This window comes from Dipodomys spectabilis, unplaced genomic scaffold (genome assembly GCF_019054845.1).
Source record: "Dipodomys spectabilis isolate Male_0828 unplaced genomic scaffold, ASM1905484v1 ptg000181l, whole genome shotgun sequence".
NCBI lineage: Eukaryota > Metazoa > Chordata > Mammalia > Rodentia > Heteromyidae > Dipodomys > Dipodomys spectabilis.
Genome location: NW_024870858.1, coordinates 1 through 18,289, shown reverse-complemented (window position 1 = coordinate 18,289; position 18,289 = coordinate 1).

The following is an 18,289-nucleotide window of genomic DNA, read 5'->3' as shown; positions in this document are numbered from 1 at the left end:
TTTTTTAAATTTTTGGTCTTAGGGCTTGAACTCTGGTACTGAGCATTATCCCTCAAATCTTCAGCTCAAGATGATTGCTCTATCACTTTATGTGCCTCACTGCTTCCAGTTTTCTGGTGCTTACCTAAATGAAGATAAGATTCTCATGGACTTTCCATCCCAGGGGGAATTTGAACCTCAATCCTCTGGTCTCACACTCCTGATTAGTTAGGATTACAGACATGAGTCACTGGCACCTACCTCATATTTGGATTTGTGTGCACTTAATGACACTATGTAAACAAATCATGGAAATTTGAATCAAATTATGACATTGCATCTATTCAGAATAATTAAAATAGCAATAAATATGTCCTCTTTTTCGGTGTTACCTTAATGACTGATTAGCTATGAGACCCTTACATTATCATCCTCTGCCTACTACATAGGTGGACTTCATATCAAAAAATGTTCATAGAAAAATAGAGAAAGACTGAGATTTTTAGAAAGATAAGGAGACCGGGTATGAAAGATCAGCATAGAAGGAGATATAACTTGGTACACAGAGGTTAAGATCTAGCGTAAGAAATTTAGAATGCCAAAAGCAATGAGGGCTAAGCCTAGATAAATAACACTAATGCTTCAATATCCAAAAATGGCACCATGGAACAGTTTCTAGTATACCTTACTTACTATCATTTATACCATCCAGCTGGAATTATTCATTCTCTTTTGTCATAACTATTAACTACCCTCTGCGTTTTTGGTGCTGTGCCTGAACAAAAAGATTTCTAAATCTCACTGGGATTAACCTTTTCACTGTAATTAGAAGTGACCATTCAAAAACCTGGAATCTTTGGATTTCTAGGATTAATCTTCACCTATTATCTAAGCACATTCCTGGCATTAATTGCCATGACCTAATGAACAATACTTTTTTTTCAACACAGTATCCTAATATAGGTAAGCACATGAGTTAGGAACTCTTGTCAGGTATCAGTATGGTTGGAGCAATTATATATTCCAAGTATGAGTTCTTTATTTTGCATTTACTAATTAAATAACCTTTTTCTGCCAGTCCTGGGGTTTGAATTCAAGGCTTTTGTCCCCCCTCAAGGCTAGCAATCTACCACTTGAGCCACAGCACCACTTCCAGTGTTTCTTTTTCTGTTTATGTGGTACTGAGGAATTGATTTCAGGGTTCCTGGCATGCTAGGCAATCACTGTACCACAAAGCCACATTTCCTTAGTCCTAAATGACTTTCTTAAGATAGTATTACATTTTTATTCCATTACATGGTATCACAATTTTGGCCAGGTGCTGAAAAGGAAGTAGAAAACTCTACTAAGTCCAGTAAGGCTGACATTAATGTCATATCACCTGCAGGACTCATAGAACTGTTACATGGAGCATTATTATGTAAAACAGCATAAACAGTCAGCTCCAACATCCATACCATTCTGCTTCCACTTTTAAGGCCAAGAGCCAAATACCTAAGCTTTTTTTTAAGGTTGAGAATGTTTCCTTGGAAGGAAGGAGGAGGAGGTAGAAGGCGATAGTGGAAAAATATGGGTATTAGCTTACTCTCCACTTATTTCGCATTTTAAAAAGTGCTACTTATTAACTCCCATTTTTATCTAATTGACTATGCTCTCTGCACAAGACGCAGATAAATGTAGAAATTTATTCTTGTGGATAGTCACATATAGTTAACAAAATATATTTATATAAAAAGAAAAGATACTACATTACAAAGTATAAACTTCTTCTAGTATTGAAAAGATTGCTCGTTTTCTTTGAGATTTTACAAAGTCAGTATCACAATATTCTCTATTTCCGGTAACATTCAAGTCATGAAAACATGATTTGAAATTCTAACAGTTTTTTTATGAATACAAGGCATCTTTATTGATGTCACTCCTTTCACCAATCTCTCCCCTTACTATTTTTTGTTATTGTGAAAATACTGTACAGAGGGATTACAATTACATGAGCAAGATAGTGAGTACATTTATCAAGGATTGTAGCCTCCTCTATAAATAAAGGTACATAATAGCTTCATTCCTGCAGAGACATGTGATGGAAAGTATTGTTGATTTTATTATAATACTCTTCTTTTATCTCTTTTTCTCAAGTGTTACATATTCTTGCAAATAACTGTATGACCTACATCAGCTTCCTGTAAGTGAGATTTCCCTCTAAACTGGAATGTCAAAATAGGTCATGTGACTTACTTCATCTTACAAAATTGAACCAGAAGCAAGCACTGAAAAACTATTTCTAGAGGAAGATTTTTTCCCCTTGTCTGTTCCTAACAGATGATTGTTTTCCCATATTTATAAAAGTAGCATATTTTGTGGGTCAAATGGTAGTGTGCTACCCTTGAGCTGTAGAGCTGAGGGGCAGCGCCCAGACTCATAGTTCAGGCCCACGACCGGACCCAAAATAAAAATAAATAAATAAATAAAAGTAGCACATTTCCAGAGGGAGTCTTCCTTCTAATTATATTCTGGAAGACTAAAACATGAAATAAAGGCAAATCTCAAATGCAGCCTCATATAACACAGCAAAAACTAAGTTAATATTAGAACATAATTTTACCATGTTAGTTTCATACCATCCTTGTATACCTTCATAAGAATTGAATATAGAACACCAGATTTGGCAAATTCCAAACAAGAAGTAAACAAATAGATAACATTTCGTGATGGGTGCTATTACATTTTTTCTATCATTAAGCATTCTCCATGTGGTCACTTGCATGTGGGGTTATCTTTTCTATAGAATAGTTTAATCACTCTTGAGCATGATATCTAATATCCACAATCATTATCCAGACATTGTGATTGAGAAACAAAATGCCTACATTTCTCCTTCATATTCACGTTCTCCTTTTTCTAATATGAATTTTCATCCTTTCTCTAAAATCTCTTATTAATAAAGGATGAATGACTCATTGTGGATATTAAGCAAAAGGCATCCATGCAAGAATTTCATTCTTTCAGAAATCGCTTAAGTAAATGACATTGGCTCATAGAAGAATAAAAACATGATTTTCTTTCCTTCTCTGGTTTCCACCATACTGTTTCAACATGACTCTAAATATCTAATAAACCATTTGCTTTGGCTAAGTTTTTAAAAGGAATAAATAGGAATTTTTTGTTTGCTTTTGAGGGACCTGAAATAATGTTGCAATACATTTTGTGTGGAGAGGCTAAATTTTTCAGAATCTAAACATAATGAAAGATAGATGATTTTAAGATAAATAGCTTGTAGGTACATTTTGAACGGGACATATGCAAAGAGACACATTTTTTCTTTTCCTCTCCATACTGATTCAACTTCAATAAGCAATTCAAATAATTCAAATGATTGTGTTTCTGTGAGAAATAGATTAGGCACAAGAACGGTAGAAAAAGAGAATAAGCATTGGGTGATGCATTCTTTAAAAATAGCAGTCAAATAAATATAAACCTTATTACCAAAAATAGCAGTCGAATGCTCTTGAAAAGAGCAACCTTTTAAACAGTGAGTCAAGCGGAAAAGGTCAGATAATGTGATGTCAGGAAAATGAACCCTTAGATATGTATTTTAATGTTTTTTTCTTTCATGCATGTGTTACTAACGCATTTATAAGATTATCTCTTTGTTGCTTTGTATGTCCCTCCCCCACAGTATAACCCCTGCTTGCACTATATTTGATGTCAGTATAACATGTGGAGGAGATGGGGAAAAACCAGTTGTTTAAGGATACAGGTGGACCTGTTGCAACAATGAGAAGTACAAGTTGTCATGTCGAAAACGAGCTTTACAACGTTGGTGCGGGGGGGGGGGGGGGTAAGGGGGGGAAGGAGAAGGATTGGGATTGGGGGGGAGTGGGGAGGCTGGGAAGGGATGTGAAGGGTAAACCAAAGGAGGAGGCTGCAATGCTTGGTAAGAAATGTACGCATTATCCTGCCCATGTAATTGCAACCCCTCTGTACAGTATGTTCACAAATAAAATTAAATTAAATTAAAAAAAAATAAACAGTGTATAAAAAGTGACAGTCTCAGAATTGTTTCAGGAGCTGCTCTCTGGTATTTAAAGTTTCTAGGAGGTGACTATGTTTTAATCAGTATTATTTTCAGGGAATAATTTTAATTTTTTTAGTTAGATTTCATTGAAGAAATACGTTGTTCCAATCTAATGGAAGTATAACAGGACATAGTAGAAAGAATGCTATACATTCATTGTGGTAGGCAGAAAAATACCTTCCCAAAACGTCTATTATCCCCAAATATGTAATCCCTCAAACGTAGATTTGGGTTATCAGTAAAATAATCACATTTACTTACCAAAGGAATGCAAAGTTGAATAATTATCACATGGAGGAACCATACTCAAATCGGTACTTAAATGTCCCAATTTTAGTTGGAAAGGGCAATTATTGGGGCCTAACCATCAGAAAGTTGTAAAGATGATACATTAGAAAATGAAGGAAAAGAGAACAACCAGATTGTGAAATCGAAAATAAAGGAAAAGACAACAACCATAGTGTGAAATTTCTGGAAAGTGGGTCAGAAAGTAAACGCCTTGTAAAGTGTATTTTTCGACATTACGACTTGTACATGTCATTGTTGCAATCGGTCCACCTGTATTCCTAGTTAAGTGATTTGTTTTTGCCCTTTCCCTCCACAAATTATACCAATATCAACTACAACTTTGGTGTCGGGGGTAGGACCGAGTGTGGGGACGTAGGGAGAGTATGGAAAGGAATTGAAAGGGGAAACAAAGAGGAGGCAACAATGCTTGATAAGAAATCTCCTCATTATCTTGCCCATGTAATGGTCACTCCTCTGTATGATATTCTCACAATTAAAAAAAAAAGAAAAAAAAGTAAGTGGCTTTTCCCCTAGAATCATCTGAAAATATTTCAGCTCTGTTTGTGGCTAGATTTTAATCTAGGGAGACTTCTTTTAGCTATCTGTCCTTTAGAACTGTAAAATTATAAGTAGGGATAATGCAATCCATTAAACTAGAAGAAATTTGTTACAGCAGTCTTGCTTTATTAAACTAAACTCAACTACACAGTTTTCCTGATGCAACTACAGGGACACCACATATCGTAGTTTCTGAGAATAAGTAAAAATTGCCACCAGTTTTGTACACATGTATGATGTACATACTAAGAGGTTTGCATTAATGAATTCTTGAAATTCTAAAGAATATCTAAATAAGTAGTTCCCTATCTTTATTTTCACATTCGGGGATCACTAAGTACCAAAGACTAGGGTCGGAATATGGAAATGAAATCTGTCTGCTGATATTATATATCATTTTGAGTGACAGTTCCTAAAATAATAAAAAAAAGGTAAAACCAAAACAGAAATTCAATTTTTTATCCTTCCAGCCCTTCCAACAGAAATGAGAGAATCTACTAAAGATACAACAATTCCAAGATGTTATTAGATATTATAGGATCACTAGATGGAAAAAAGGAAGATAACAAAAATAGGCCCCCTGAAACAATGGGAAACAAAATCTACACCTACAGACTGATATTGCTAGAAAATAGTTTCCAGTATGTTCTCTTTTATTTTTTAGATTTCTTTACACCACAACTTGCCTTCCTAAGGAAATGACTCTTTATTTATATGCAAGTATTTGTACCCTGTACTCAAGCAACAAATAATGTTTCTAGATATAAACAAGCATGACACTAAGAGTAACCAAGACTACTTCTGTTGCTATAGCTGATAAATAAGAAAGATATTGGGAAATAGTAAAAATAATACTGAACTTCTTCATATCTTTCCTCTTCTCCAACATGAGAAATCCTAGTCAAGATATGTAAAACATTAATAAATGATTTTTATATTTTGTTGTTTACATTAAAGCAAATACATATTTCCTCTTTGTAAGCCTGATCTTTGAAAGAGTCACACCCTCACATTTATTTTATAGAGAAAATTTTACTGCTGTGATTTAGGTGCTTTCCTCCCTTTGGGTGTTGTACCTCTATTATGTTGGCAACTACTTAGAAAAACCAGATAGATATAGTATGCTTACGTTAAAATTTTCAAAGTCATACTTTCTTCAAATATTTTCTTTTCACTTCTTCACTGCTAATTAAAGTTTATTTGTTGTTCTTTAAATGATAACCAAAAGGTAATATTTTACCGTATATTGTCAGTGAAATCAGGTGGTTCTGTGATTGCTTTTTAATTGGTTTCAAGTATTTCCTTGGCTATTTTCATTATTGCCTTCGCTCCAGTCTTCTAATCAGGAATGGCTTAAATAAAAAGATTATCCTAAGGAATAGGATGTTAGCGAGGGTAAAAAATACATGTATAACTAAAAAGTTCCATCTCTTAAGAGATTGAAAGGCTCAGAAGACATTTTGCTATTACTGGCATGGTTAAGATGACTTTAATGTTTTAGATCTGAAAAGAATTGAAAAGCATGTAAAATGTGACAGTTGTTCCAAACAATGATTTTGGCTTATACTTTCCTACTCCAATGAGATGAGTGACTACTGTGAATGAAAACCCTGTGAAGGTTGGAGGGTATATCAATTTTAGCTTAGAAGTGTTAATGTTAGAAAGCGAAGGGAGATTCCTTAAACAGCACTGCCTATCACTTAACAATTATACTTATGGCATATAAACATATAAATATGAATTGAGTGAGAGTTGTTTGATTTACACAATTCACTGACAACTAAAATCGGAAAACACATCTCTATATTTGTATAAACTAGTATATCTAGTGAGGATTTAATTATTTTAGAATATATATTTTAACATTCATGTCAAAATATTAGTTTATTTTTAATTGTTTAATTTTTATTTTTTTAGTCATGGGGCTTGAAATCTGCGACTGGATGCTCTCCCTCAGGTTTTCAGCTCAAGGCTACTGCTCTACCACTTAAGCCACTGCCAGTTTTTTGGTGGTTCATTGGAGATAAGAGTCTCATGGACTTTCTAGCCTAGGCCTTTCCAGAACTGAGCCCCTATAGTAGCTAAGTTTACAAGCATTAGCCAATGGCCCTTAGCTACATAATTATTTTTTACATAGTTATGAAGAATTTAGTGGTAGTCCCATACATTTATATGTTGTGTAATGATCAAACTACATCATATCCATTAGTTGCTTTAAGTAACATTACATTTTTAGGAGAATGCTCAAAAAACTTGTCTTTTGGCTGTGTTGAAATATCTATTCTTAACTCTAATCACTATGCTTATTGTGGTATAAAATTAATATATTTATTTTATTCATTGAAGACTGCTAATTAAGGTATAAAACATGAATGTAGTGTGAAAGAATTTCATGGTTCAATACATGTTTTAAGAAAACAAATATACCTTTTGTTTTCAATTATATTTCTGTGGGAATGTGAAACATTAATTGGTATAACAGTTAAAATTGGTAACAGTTACATTATAACAAGTTGATTCAAACTTGTTTTTGAAAATTACATACTTAACACAAATATAATTCCACATTCTTCTACTACATAATAACGCAAAGCTTGATGTCAGTGGCCTCTTGTGTAGAATCCTAGAAAATCAGGAGGCTAAGACTTGAAGATTTTCTTTCAATGTCAGGCTAAACAGACAAAATTGTGAAAACATCTCCAATTATCCCGCAAGTTGAAGAATGTGAGGATATGGCGCAAAGAATAGAGTGTCATCATTCATTAGCAAAATAATCTAAGGAGACCATGAAACACTGAGTTTAAGCCCCACAAATGTGGCTCAGTGGTAGAGCACTTGCCTTGCATGCATGAGGCCCTGGGTTCGATTTCTCAGCACCACATAAGCAGAAAGAAAAAAGCCAGAAGTGGCGATGTGGTTAAAGGGGTAGAGCTCTAGCCTTGAGCTGAAGAGCTGAGGGACATGGCCCAGTCCCAGTTCAGGCCCCACAATCGGACCCCACCCCCAAAGCAAAGTACTATGAACATCAGTAATCAAGCCAAAATAGTAGAAAAGATCATGAGAAATGTTTTGTAAATACATGAAAGATAAATTATTTCACAGAATTTTCATTCATCAGAGGGAAAAGTCAGTGTTTCATTTGTACAATCTCATTGTACTGGTTTTTGTTGAAACCTGGCTATTAGGTTACACATGAATGAGTAGATTTAATTAGCTGATATAGCAGATATTGCCTGTGACTATGCACCATCCCATACTGCAAAAATCTCAAACCGTGCTTCTTAATTTAAATGAAACGTCATGTTGGAGACTCGTCAGTGCACATAGACACAGGTCCTTATTTTGAGGCTTCAGACCAATACTTTTGTTGATAAACACGCCTGATTTACTGCCCTTCCCTTGTGTAACTATACTTTCCTTAGCTGGCACCTAGCAAGGCTTCGAGCTTCACCCCCTGCCTTAATCTCTCCTTTCTCGTGCTTCAAATCATTTCACATGTTATTTATGGCTTACTATCAGTTATTTTCTTACTAATACCCGCCGGAAAACTCTTATGTTTATGTAAACCCACTATAAATATCCTAGTTATAAAAGCGAGTAAAGGTTTAGCATTGGCCGATGCTCTCATGTGTAGGTTTACTCCCTAGTAAATCTGTGCTACACAATCACTTTTTTTTCTCCATGGTTTTAGAGTCTAAACACTGATTGATTTGGTTTGATGTAATCCCATTTATCCAGATTTACTCTGAGTTTTGTGATTCAGGTTTTTTGGAAGTTTTAACATGTTAGGGGAAGCCCTCGTGCTTCCCCTAACAATTCCTGTTATATTGTCAAGGCTGAAATTAAGGTCTTTGATCCATTTGGATTTTTCTGGTGCAGGGGGATGTTTAAGGTTCTAATGCCAGTTTTCTGCATAAAGCCAATTTCACCAATACAATTTTTGAAGAGGCTGTTTCTTCCATCCTGTGTTTTTGGCAACATTTTCAAGGATTATATGCGTACAGGAGTGAATTCATTTCTGCGTCTATAGTTCTGTTTTATTGGTAGAATTCTGTGCTTCCATCAGAAAGAATGGCAATCCCGCATTCCTGAGGAAATGGAAACACTTGAGAAAAATATTAACTGAATAAGCTCAGCCAAAGAAATATATACTCCATGGTTTTCCTCATTTGTAATAACTAGAATATGCTCATAAATCTACAACTTAATCCAATAGTTAGTAAAATAAAAATAAATACAATTGGACATGATTAACTACAGAACTTTAAGCATTCACATGTTGAGAACAAGGGAAACTATTCTTAGGAGAGGATCACAATGGCTCAATAGCTATGTGCATATGACCATATAAAATCATAGTTATTGCAATGAACTCTAAGAATCAATTATACATGTAAAATACATATATCAATATATAATTTTAAAAGAGTTAATGAAAATAAGCAGATTCCATATAAATTCAAAAGCAAACTTCTAAGTTTAATAGACGTAATTGAGGAAATTTTTCAAAACAGGAACTAAAATACCTAGAGGAAATTGTGGAAGAGAAATGATGAAAGGTAGAATTGCTAACTATTGAAGAATTCATTATCAATTTCCAAAACTATACCAAGAGCTGGGTTGAAGCTTAGTTGTAGAATTATCTAATATGTACAAAGCCATGGGTTCAATCCCAAAGAAAGCCAAATAATCAGTTAATAAATAGTGAGAATAAATAAAAATATTACTTGGGATAAATGCTTTTATATTAGAGAGGCCGGAATCCTCAAACAAAATAATAAAACAGTAAACAAAATAATATCAACTCTTGTACCCTATGACATGAATCTGCCAGAATGTAGAGGAAATAGTTTGCCTTTTCTATTCTTTCTTTTCCTTTTCTGTTTCCTTCTTTCTTTCTTTCTTTCCTTTGTCATTACTGGTGCTTGAAGTTGCTAGGGCTCAGAATACTTTAGACTATTTTTCTGATGAGGTCTTACTTTTTTGTCAAGCCTCCCTTAATAATATCTTACCTATGGCTTCCACAAATGTGAGATAACAGGAAATTACACTAAATCTAGCTTTCTCTGTTGTTATAGTTTCTCCCTATTTTTGGTCAGAACTGGCCCTGGATCCCAGTCTTCTAAATCTCTGCCTTCTAATTAGGAAGGCATATTTCATGTCAAGCTTGGAGCCAGAATATTTTTCAATGAAACATTCAATATTGACATCTGTTTTCTAGATATCCTTAAATTCTATTGAGGTTACTCTGAATTTTTCTGGTGTTAGCAGAAGAGCATAGAGAAATCCCTTGAATATTTTTTCGAGTTTCTTGAAATGTTCATAGTATGATATCAGAAGGAGGACATTAATATTTCACAAGTACCTATGCAGACTTCAGTTGTTTTATTTTTTGCACATATTGAGTCCTTTATAATTTTGTATCAACTCTATATTTTCAGATATTTTATTTTTCCCAAAAATAAGTCTCTCTCATGCTCCCCTTTTATAATTAAACCCATTTCTTATCTTGGTCCCATCTAAAACTTATTTTATCCTGGAAATCATTAGCTTTTCTCCAACTTCTAGTAAATAAGTTTTTAGGATTGTCTTCAAATCTATGATAGATTATTCTCAGTTGTATGCCTAAGGCAACACGAGTTGCTTTTTGGTTCTGTTATTAGGGAATGTAGCACAATTCACTTCCCATTCACTTGAAGAAAGGCTGAATTGATTTCCGTTTCTTTGTCTAGAGGAATAATGCTATATAAACCTGTTTATAAACCTGTTTTGGCCTTTTGCTAAATGTTACATTTTATTTATATGCCAGAAAGCCTGAAGACCTCAATTCCTGTGGTATACAGTGGTTGCATATTTCATATTTTAGGACCCTGTCAAACTATTTTCAGAAGTGGGTTTCTGATTTGACATTCCTTCCAGCATCCAGTTTGTCTGTTTCTTGCATTTAACATGGTCATTGTTATATTATGTGAAGTAATTATCATACAGGTTTTGTGATGTCATTTTATTTTTAATGTGCATTTATTTGATCACTGGCGATGCTTTTCTTGTAAATAACTGTACTATGAAGATTAAACGATAAAAATCGCAGATATTTTTAAATTACTTTGACACAAGGATTGAGCTGAGAAAACTTCATAGAGGAAAATTTGGTAGGAATTGATGAAACAGTTATAAATAACACAGATGTGCCTTCCAGCATGTTCTAGATACAAGTATAAGAATGTGGGGGAATATATAAGTTAAGAAGAAAGAAAGAAACAAACTGAACTAAAATTCATCTTTTCAGAGATGCAGCCTTGATAGTTCAGGAGGCTCTCATGGAAAATAAGACTACACATGAGTGGAAGATACTAGGAAGGAAATGGAGATATTAAAGTTAAAATGGAAACTTCCTGTCACAAAGAGTAAAAGCAAATAATGATTGAGGGAAGACAGAAGAATATTATTCATGACGTCTGAAAAAAAATTGAAAGTAGAAAAATATTCCCAAATAACAACATACATTTTCTGGAAGACATTTCTACCTGAACTCTTTATATCATATCCTTTTAATACACAATCATCTGAGATACATTGTTTTTGTCTTTTCTCCCTCCCTCCCTCCTTCATGTCTATTTTCGTTTCTTCATCTCTCTCCCTCTCTCTCTTTCTTACTCTCTTTTTTCCTACTTTTTTGTGTATAAGGAGAACTCGGTAGAGGGCCTGAACTAAGCAATAATATAGTACTTGTGGGGTGAGTTCTCCATGTTGGCTCAATCAAACAGTTTTAAAATCCTTAATGTTTTATATTTTGTTTTTACTTTAATTTTATGTTTTTTTTTTGTGAACATACTATTCAGAGGGGTTAAAGTTACATGGGTAGGATAATGCGTACATTTCTTATCAACCATTGCAGCCTCCTCCTTTGTTTACCCTTCACATCCCTTCCCAGCCTCCTCCCCCAACCCCTCCGCCCAATTTTCCTCCCCCCCACCAACGATGTGAAGCTCGTTTTCGATGTGACAACTTGTTCTTCTCATTGTTGCAACAGGTCCACCTGTATTCTTAAATGACTTGTTTTTCCCCATCTCCTCCACAAGTTATAATGACATCAAATAGAGTGAAGGAGGGGTTATACTGTGGGGCATAGACATACAAAGCAACAAAGACATAATCTTATAAATGCGTTAGAAACAAATGTATGAAAGAAAAAAAAAACATTAAAATACATATCTAAGGGTTCATTTTCCTAACATCACATTATTTGACCTTTTCGGCTTGACTCATACATATACTAGATATTGCAAATAAGGGAAACCATGGGACCTATGTTTCTTTGGGCCTGGATTACTTCACTTAATATAATTTTTTCCAAGTTTTTCCATTTTCTAACAAATGGGGCAATGTCATTCTTTCTGATGGAGGCAGAGAATTCCATTGTGTATATATACCATATTTTCATGATCCATTCATCTACTGAGGGGCATCTGGTTTGGTTCCATATCTTAGCTATGGTAAATAATGCTACAATAAACGTAGTTGTGCTGGTAGCTTTAGTGAGGTCTTGTTTGTAAACATTAGGGTAAATGCCCAAAAGTGGGATTGCTGGGTCATAGGGGAGCTCTATATGGAGTCTTTTGAGGAACCTCCATAATGCTTTCCACAGTGGTTGAACAAGTTTACATTCCCACCCACAATGAAGTAAGGTTCCCTTCTGTCCCCAATCCCTCCAGCTTCTCTTGTTGTTGGAGTACTTGATTTTTGCCATTCTAACTGGAGTAAGGTGGTATCTCAATGTTGTTTTGATTTGCATTTCTTCTATGGCTAGGGATGTTGAGCATTTCTTCATGTGTCTATTGGGCCATCCTTCTTTCTTTTTCAGAGAAGTCTCTAAGTTTTTAGCCCACTTATTTTTGGGTAGTTGTTTCTTTGAGGATTTGTTGTTGGGGGATTTAATTGTTTGAGTTCCAAGTATATTTTAGATATGAGACCCTTGTCTGGTGTATGGCTAGTGAAGATCTTCTCCCAATCCTTGGGCTTTCTATTGATCTTGTTAGCTATGTCCTTTGCCATGCAGAAGCTCTGCAACTTCATGTAATCCCATTTGTCCAACCTTTCTTTGATTTGTTGTGTTTCCGGGTCTCTATTCAGAAAATTTCGGCCTGAGCCAAGGAGACCTAGAGTTTCTCCTATTCCATCCAGTAATGCTTTCAGAGTGTCTGCTTTTACGTCGAGGTCTTTGATTCATTTGGAATTGATCTGGTGCAGGGTGATATATAAGGATCTAGCTTTAGTTTTTTACAAGTAGTTAACCAATTTTGCCAGCAGCATTTATTGAAGAGGTTGTCATTCTTCCATTCTATTCTTTTAGCTCCCTTATCGAAGATTAGATGCTATCGGTCTGTAGGTTCATTTCTAGGTTTTCAATTCTATTCCATTGGTCCTGAGGTCTGTTCTTATGCCAATACCAAGCTGTTTTGATTACTATGGCTTTAAAGTAGAGTTTGAAATTTGGTATTGAAATTCCTCCAGCAGTGTTCGTTCCGTTGAGGAGTGGTTTTGCTATTCGTTGTCTTTTATTGTTCCATATGAATCTTTGGATTGCCTCTTCTATTTCCTTGAAGCATGAACTTTGGAATTTTGATAGGTAGACCGTTGAATTTGTACAGGGCCTTGGGAAGTATTGTAATTTTCACGATGTTAATCTTTCCAATCCAGGAACATGGGAGGTTTTCCCATTTTCTAAATTCTGTTTGATTTCTTTTTCAAGATTTTAAAGTTTTCATCATAGAGGTCCTTCACTTCTTTGGTTAAATTAATTCTTAGGTATTTTATTTTTTGTGGTGCTATTACAAATGGAGTTCCTTTCCTAGTTTCAGCCACACTTTTCTCATTGTTGACATACAGAAAAGGCATTCATTTTTGGGGGTGAATTTTATGCCCTGCTACTTTGCCAAAGTTTTGAATCAGCTTGAGTAATTTGGGTGGAGTCTATGGGATTCTTTAAATATAACAGCATGTCATCTGCAAAGAGGGAGAGTTTTATTTCTTCTTTCCCTATTTGGATCCCCTTTATGTCTGTATCTTGTCTTATTGCTGTAGGTAGGCATTCTGATACTAGATTGAAGAGAAGTGGAGAGAGTGGACATCCTTGCCTTGTTCCTGAGTTAAGAGAAATGGCTTCAGTTTTTCAACATTAAGTATAATGCTGGCTGTAGGTTTGGCATATGCAGCCTTTATTGTATTGAGGAAAGTTGCATGGATTCCTAATTTTTCCAAACCTCCATCATAAAGTGGTGTTGGATATTGTCGAATGATTTTTCTGCAACTATTGAGATAATCATGTGATTCTTATTCTTGCTTCTGTTGATGTGATGAATAATAATAATTGATTTGTGATATTGAACCAGCTTTGCATACCTGAAATGAATCCTGTTTGATTGTGGTTTATGATTTTTTGGATGAGTTGTTCAAGTAGATTGGCCAAAATTTTGTTGAGAAGTTTTGCCTTAATGTTCATCAAAGAAATGGGTCTATAGTTCTCTTTCTTTGATGAGTCCCTGCCTGGTTTTTGGATGAGAGGTATGATGGCTTTATAGCATGTGTTTGGTAGTGAAATTTCTCTTTCAATTTCATTGAAGAGTTGGAGGAGTATTGGTGTGAGTTCTGCTTTGAAGGCCTCTTAAAATTCCCCTGTAAAACCATCTGGTCCTGGACTTTTCTTAGCTGGGAGATCTCTTATTGCTGTTTCTATTTCAATGCTTGATATGGGCCTGTTAAGATAGTTTAACTCATCTTGGTTTAGTTTTGGCATGTCAATATTTTCTAGGAAAAGGTCCATTTCTGTCAAGTTCTCAAACTTATTAACATAAAGTTTTGAGAATTATTCTCTTATAATGTTCTCAATCTTGGTTGTTTCCGTGGTGATGTTTCCATTCTCATCTCTGAGTTTATTTATTTGGGTGTGTTCTCTTCTTTTTCTGATAAGATTTGCTAAGGGTCTGTCAATTTTGTTAATTTTTTCGAAGAACCAACTCTTTGTTTTGTTGATTCTTTCTATAGTTCTTTTGGATTCTAATTCATTTAATTCTGATATAATTGTAATTATTTCTTTCTGTCTACTGTATTTGGGTTTATCTTGCTGCTCTTTTTCAAGGAGGTTCAGATGTGTCATTAAATTGCTAGTTTCAGATCTTTCCAATTTGTTGATGTAGGAGCTCAGAGCTATAAACTTGCCTCTGAGTACTGCTTTTCCTGTGTCCCAGAGGAGCTGGTAATTTGTGTGCTAATTTTTGTTGAATATCATGAACATTTGAATTTCCTTTCTAATCTCTTCCATGACCCACTCGTGATTCAGCAGTGTGTTGTTCAACCTGCATCTGATACCGGACTTTCTTTGGTGGCTTTTGGTGTTGAGTTCTAATTTTATTCCCTTGTGGTCAGAGAGAATGCAAGGTATAACTTCAATGTTTCTGAATTTAGACAAGTTTGCTTTGTTGTCCAAAATGTGGTCTATTTTAGAAAATGTTCCATGTGCTGCTGAGAAAAATGTGTATTCTGATGCTGCTGGGTGAAATGTTCGGTAGATGTCTGTTAAATCTAGTTGATCTATGCAGCTGTTTAGATTATCAGTTTCTCTGTTGAGTTTTTGCCGAGTTGATCTATCTAGTGGGGAGAGTGGTGTGTTGAAATCCCCAACAATTAATGTCTTTGGATCTATATGGGAATTGAAGGAAAGTAGTGTTTCTTTGAAAATTTGGGTGCTCCATTGTTTGGCGAATAGATATTTAGAATTGTAATATCCTCCTGAAGGAGAGATCCCTTAATTAGTATGTAGCAACCTTCTTTATCTCTTCTCACGAATTTTAATTTGAAGTCTATTTTTTCTGATATTAGGATTGCAACTCCCACCTGTTTATGGGGGCCGTTTGCTCGGTAGTTTTGTTCCAGACTTTAACATTGAAAATATGTTTGTTTTACGGGCAAGATATGACTCCTGAAGGCAGCAGATAGAAGGGTCTTGTTTTTTAATCTAAGTAGACATTCTATGTCACTTAATTGGAGAGTTAAGCCCATTAACTTTAAGAGAAAGGACTGAGAGGTATTTGGGAATTCCTGCCATGTTATTCACCTTCTTGGGGGTTGTTAAAAACTGGGTTCTTCCTATGGTTCTTGGATTCTCAGTTTGGGTGCAGTTTCTTGGCCTTTATTGTGGTCTTGTTGGTTTTCTATGTGTAGGACATTTTTAAGAATCTTTTGTAGTGCTGGTTTGGTGGAGTTGTATTGTTTCAATTTTTCTTTGCTATGGAAGGTTTTATTTGGCCTTCAGTTATGAAGGAGAGTTTAGCTGGGTACAGTATTCTTGGTTGATAGATGTTTGTTTTTAGGGCATGGCATACATCATTCCAGGCTCTTCTTGCGTTGATTTTCTCTGCTGAGAAATCTGAGGTGATTCTAATTTGTTTCCCTTTATAGGTGATTAATCTTTTCTCCTTGACAGCTTTAAGGATCTTTTCCATGGTCTGAGTTGATCCTGTGTGGATTATAATGTGATGGTGGGATGTCCTATTCTGGTCTGGTATATTTGGAGTTCTAAAAGCTTCTTGTATCTGAATAGGCCTATCTTTTTGTATGTTTGGGAAGTTCTCTGCTAGGATCCTGTTAAACAAATTTCCTAGACCATTAACTTCTGTTTCTAGGTGTTCCTCTACACCAATTATCCTTAGATTAGTCCTTCTAATGGTGTCTTCCAGGTGTTGGATAGATCTATCATATTTCTTGGACTTGACTTGGATGGTTGTATGTTCTTTCTCTATAATATCTAGGCTGTCTTCAATCCCTGAGATTTGATCTTCTGTATGGTCTAACCTGTTGTCAAGAGTCCTTACTTTGTTTTTTATCTCTTTTCCTTCTAATTGGTCAGCTTTGATGGCTTCAAATTCTTTGTTGAAACTTTGTTTTAGATCTTGTATGAATTTCTTTACTTCCTTAATTTGGTGTTCGGTGATTATACTCAAATCACTTAGTTGATTGGTTATGGTTTCCTTGTACTTCCATTCCTTCTGTTGGGTTCCATTCAGCATTCCCTTTGTGGTCTCCCTGACTTCCTTCAGCTCTTTGTTAATGGATTCCATGAATGCCTTTAGTGATCTTTGTATATTCTCTACTTGGTCTCTCAATTCCTGTATTACTCTTTGATTAGCTTCCTCCCATTCGTGGGATTCCTGTAGGTCTCTTTGAGTGTTCTCAGCCTGCTCATGCCATTCCTGCCTTTCTCTTTGAGTATTCACAAGCTGCTCACGCAATTCTTGTATCAGTTTTTGAGTAGCTTCCTCACGCTTATGACATTCCTGTATAAACTTTTGGATTGCTCATATAGAGTCCTTTTTATGTTTTCAAACTTTTTATTTATCATGTTTGCCAGCAGTGTTTGTAGAGCTATTTGGGAACTCTCCTCTGGATTATTCATTATCTGTTCTGTGCCCTGATTATTAAGATTGGGAACTGAGATACCCGGATTTGCCATTTTTCTTGTGTTTTTCCAGCTTACTCTGCCCATTTGAGATGAAAAATAGCACTAGTTTTATGTTAGAACACTATCTTAAGGTAATCATCAACCAAAGTTTGAATTTGCAGTCAATAGTCTACAGATACAATCGAGTTCAACAGCTACATCTATTCAACATCAAACAACTATATGTTCATGGGCTACAAACTGCAAAGAAGAATTTGGAAAACCAGAAATTATTAGGGTTAGGGAGAGATGTGGGTAAAAAATAGAAATAGATTGATGTGGGGAGGCACAGGGAGAGTTAACTAAGTCGTAATCTCAAAGCAGGAAATAGGTTGGGTAGGATGAAAGTAGAGGGAGATAAAAAAAGAAGAAAGGGAAAGGGAAAATAAAAGAGACCAGAAAAAATAGAAAAGTAAAAATTAATAAAATTATGTAGAACCCTAAAATAATCTATTCAGAGAAGAACGTGAATATACTGAGAGAAGGGGAGGGATATAAAGGAGATGTGAAAAAATTAAAATTAAAAATGCTTAAAATATTATATAGGTATAAAGAGGTAGTACTGCTATTAAGGAATTTAAGTCTCAGAAGTTTTGAATTGAGTTATAAATTTGTTGATTAAGTGTGTACACAATGGGGGATAGGGTCTACCAATCAACTACGGGTTTATCTGAGAATGTGCAGCACAAGAATTAAGTCACATAAAGAAGAACGAAAGAGAGGAAAAGGTGAAATTGATAAGAAAGGAAGAAAAAAGATCAGAAGTTCAGTAGAGCTAAACAAAAAACAAAAATATAATTAAAAAAGAAAAAAAGAATGAAAACAAAAAAAGAAAGAAAAATGCACACGCATCCCTAAAATAAAAATTATATGAGGAAATATAGTTACTGGAA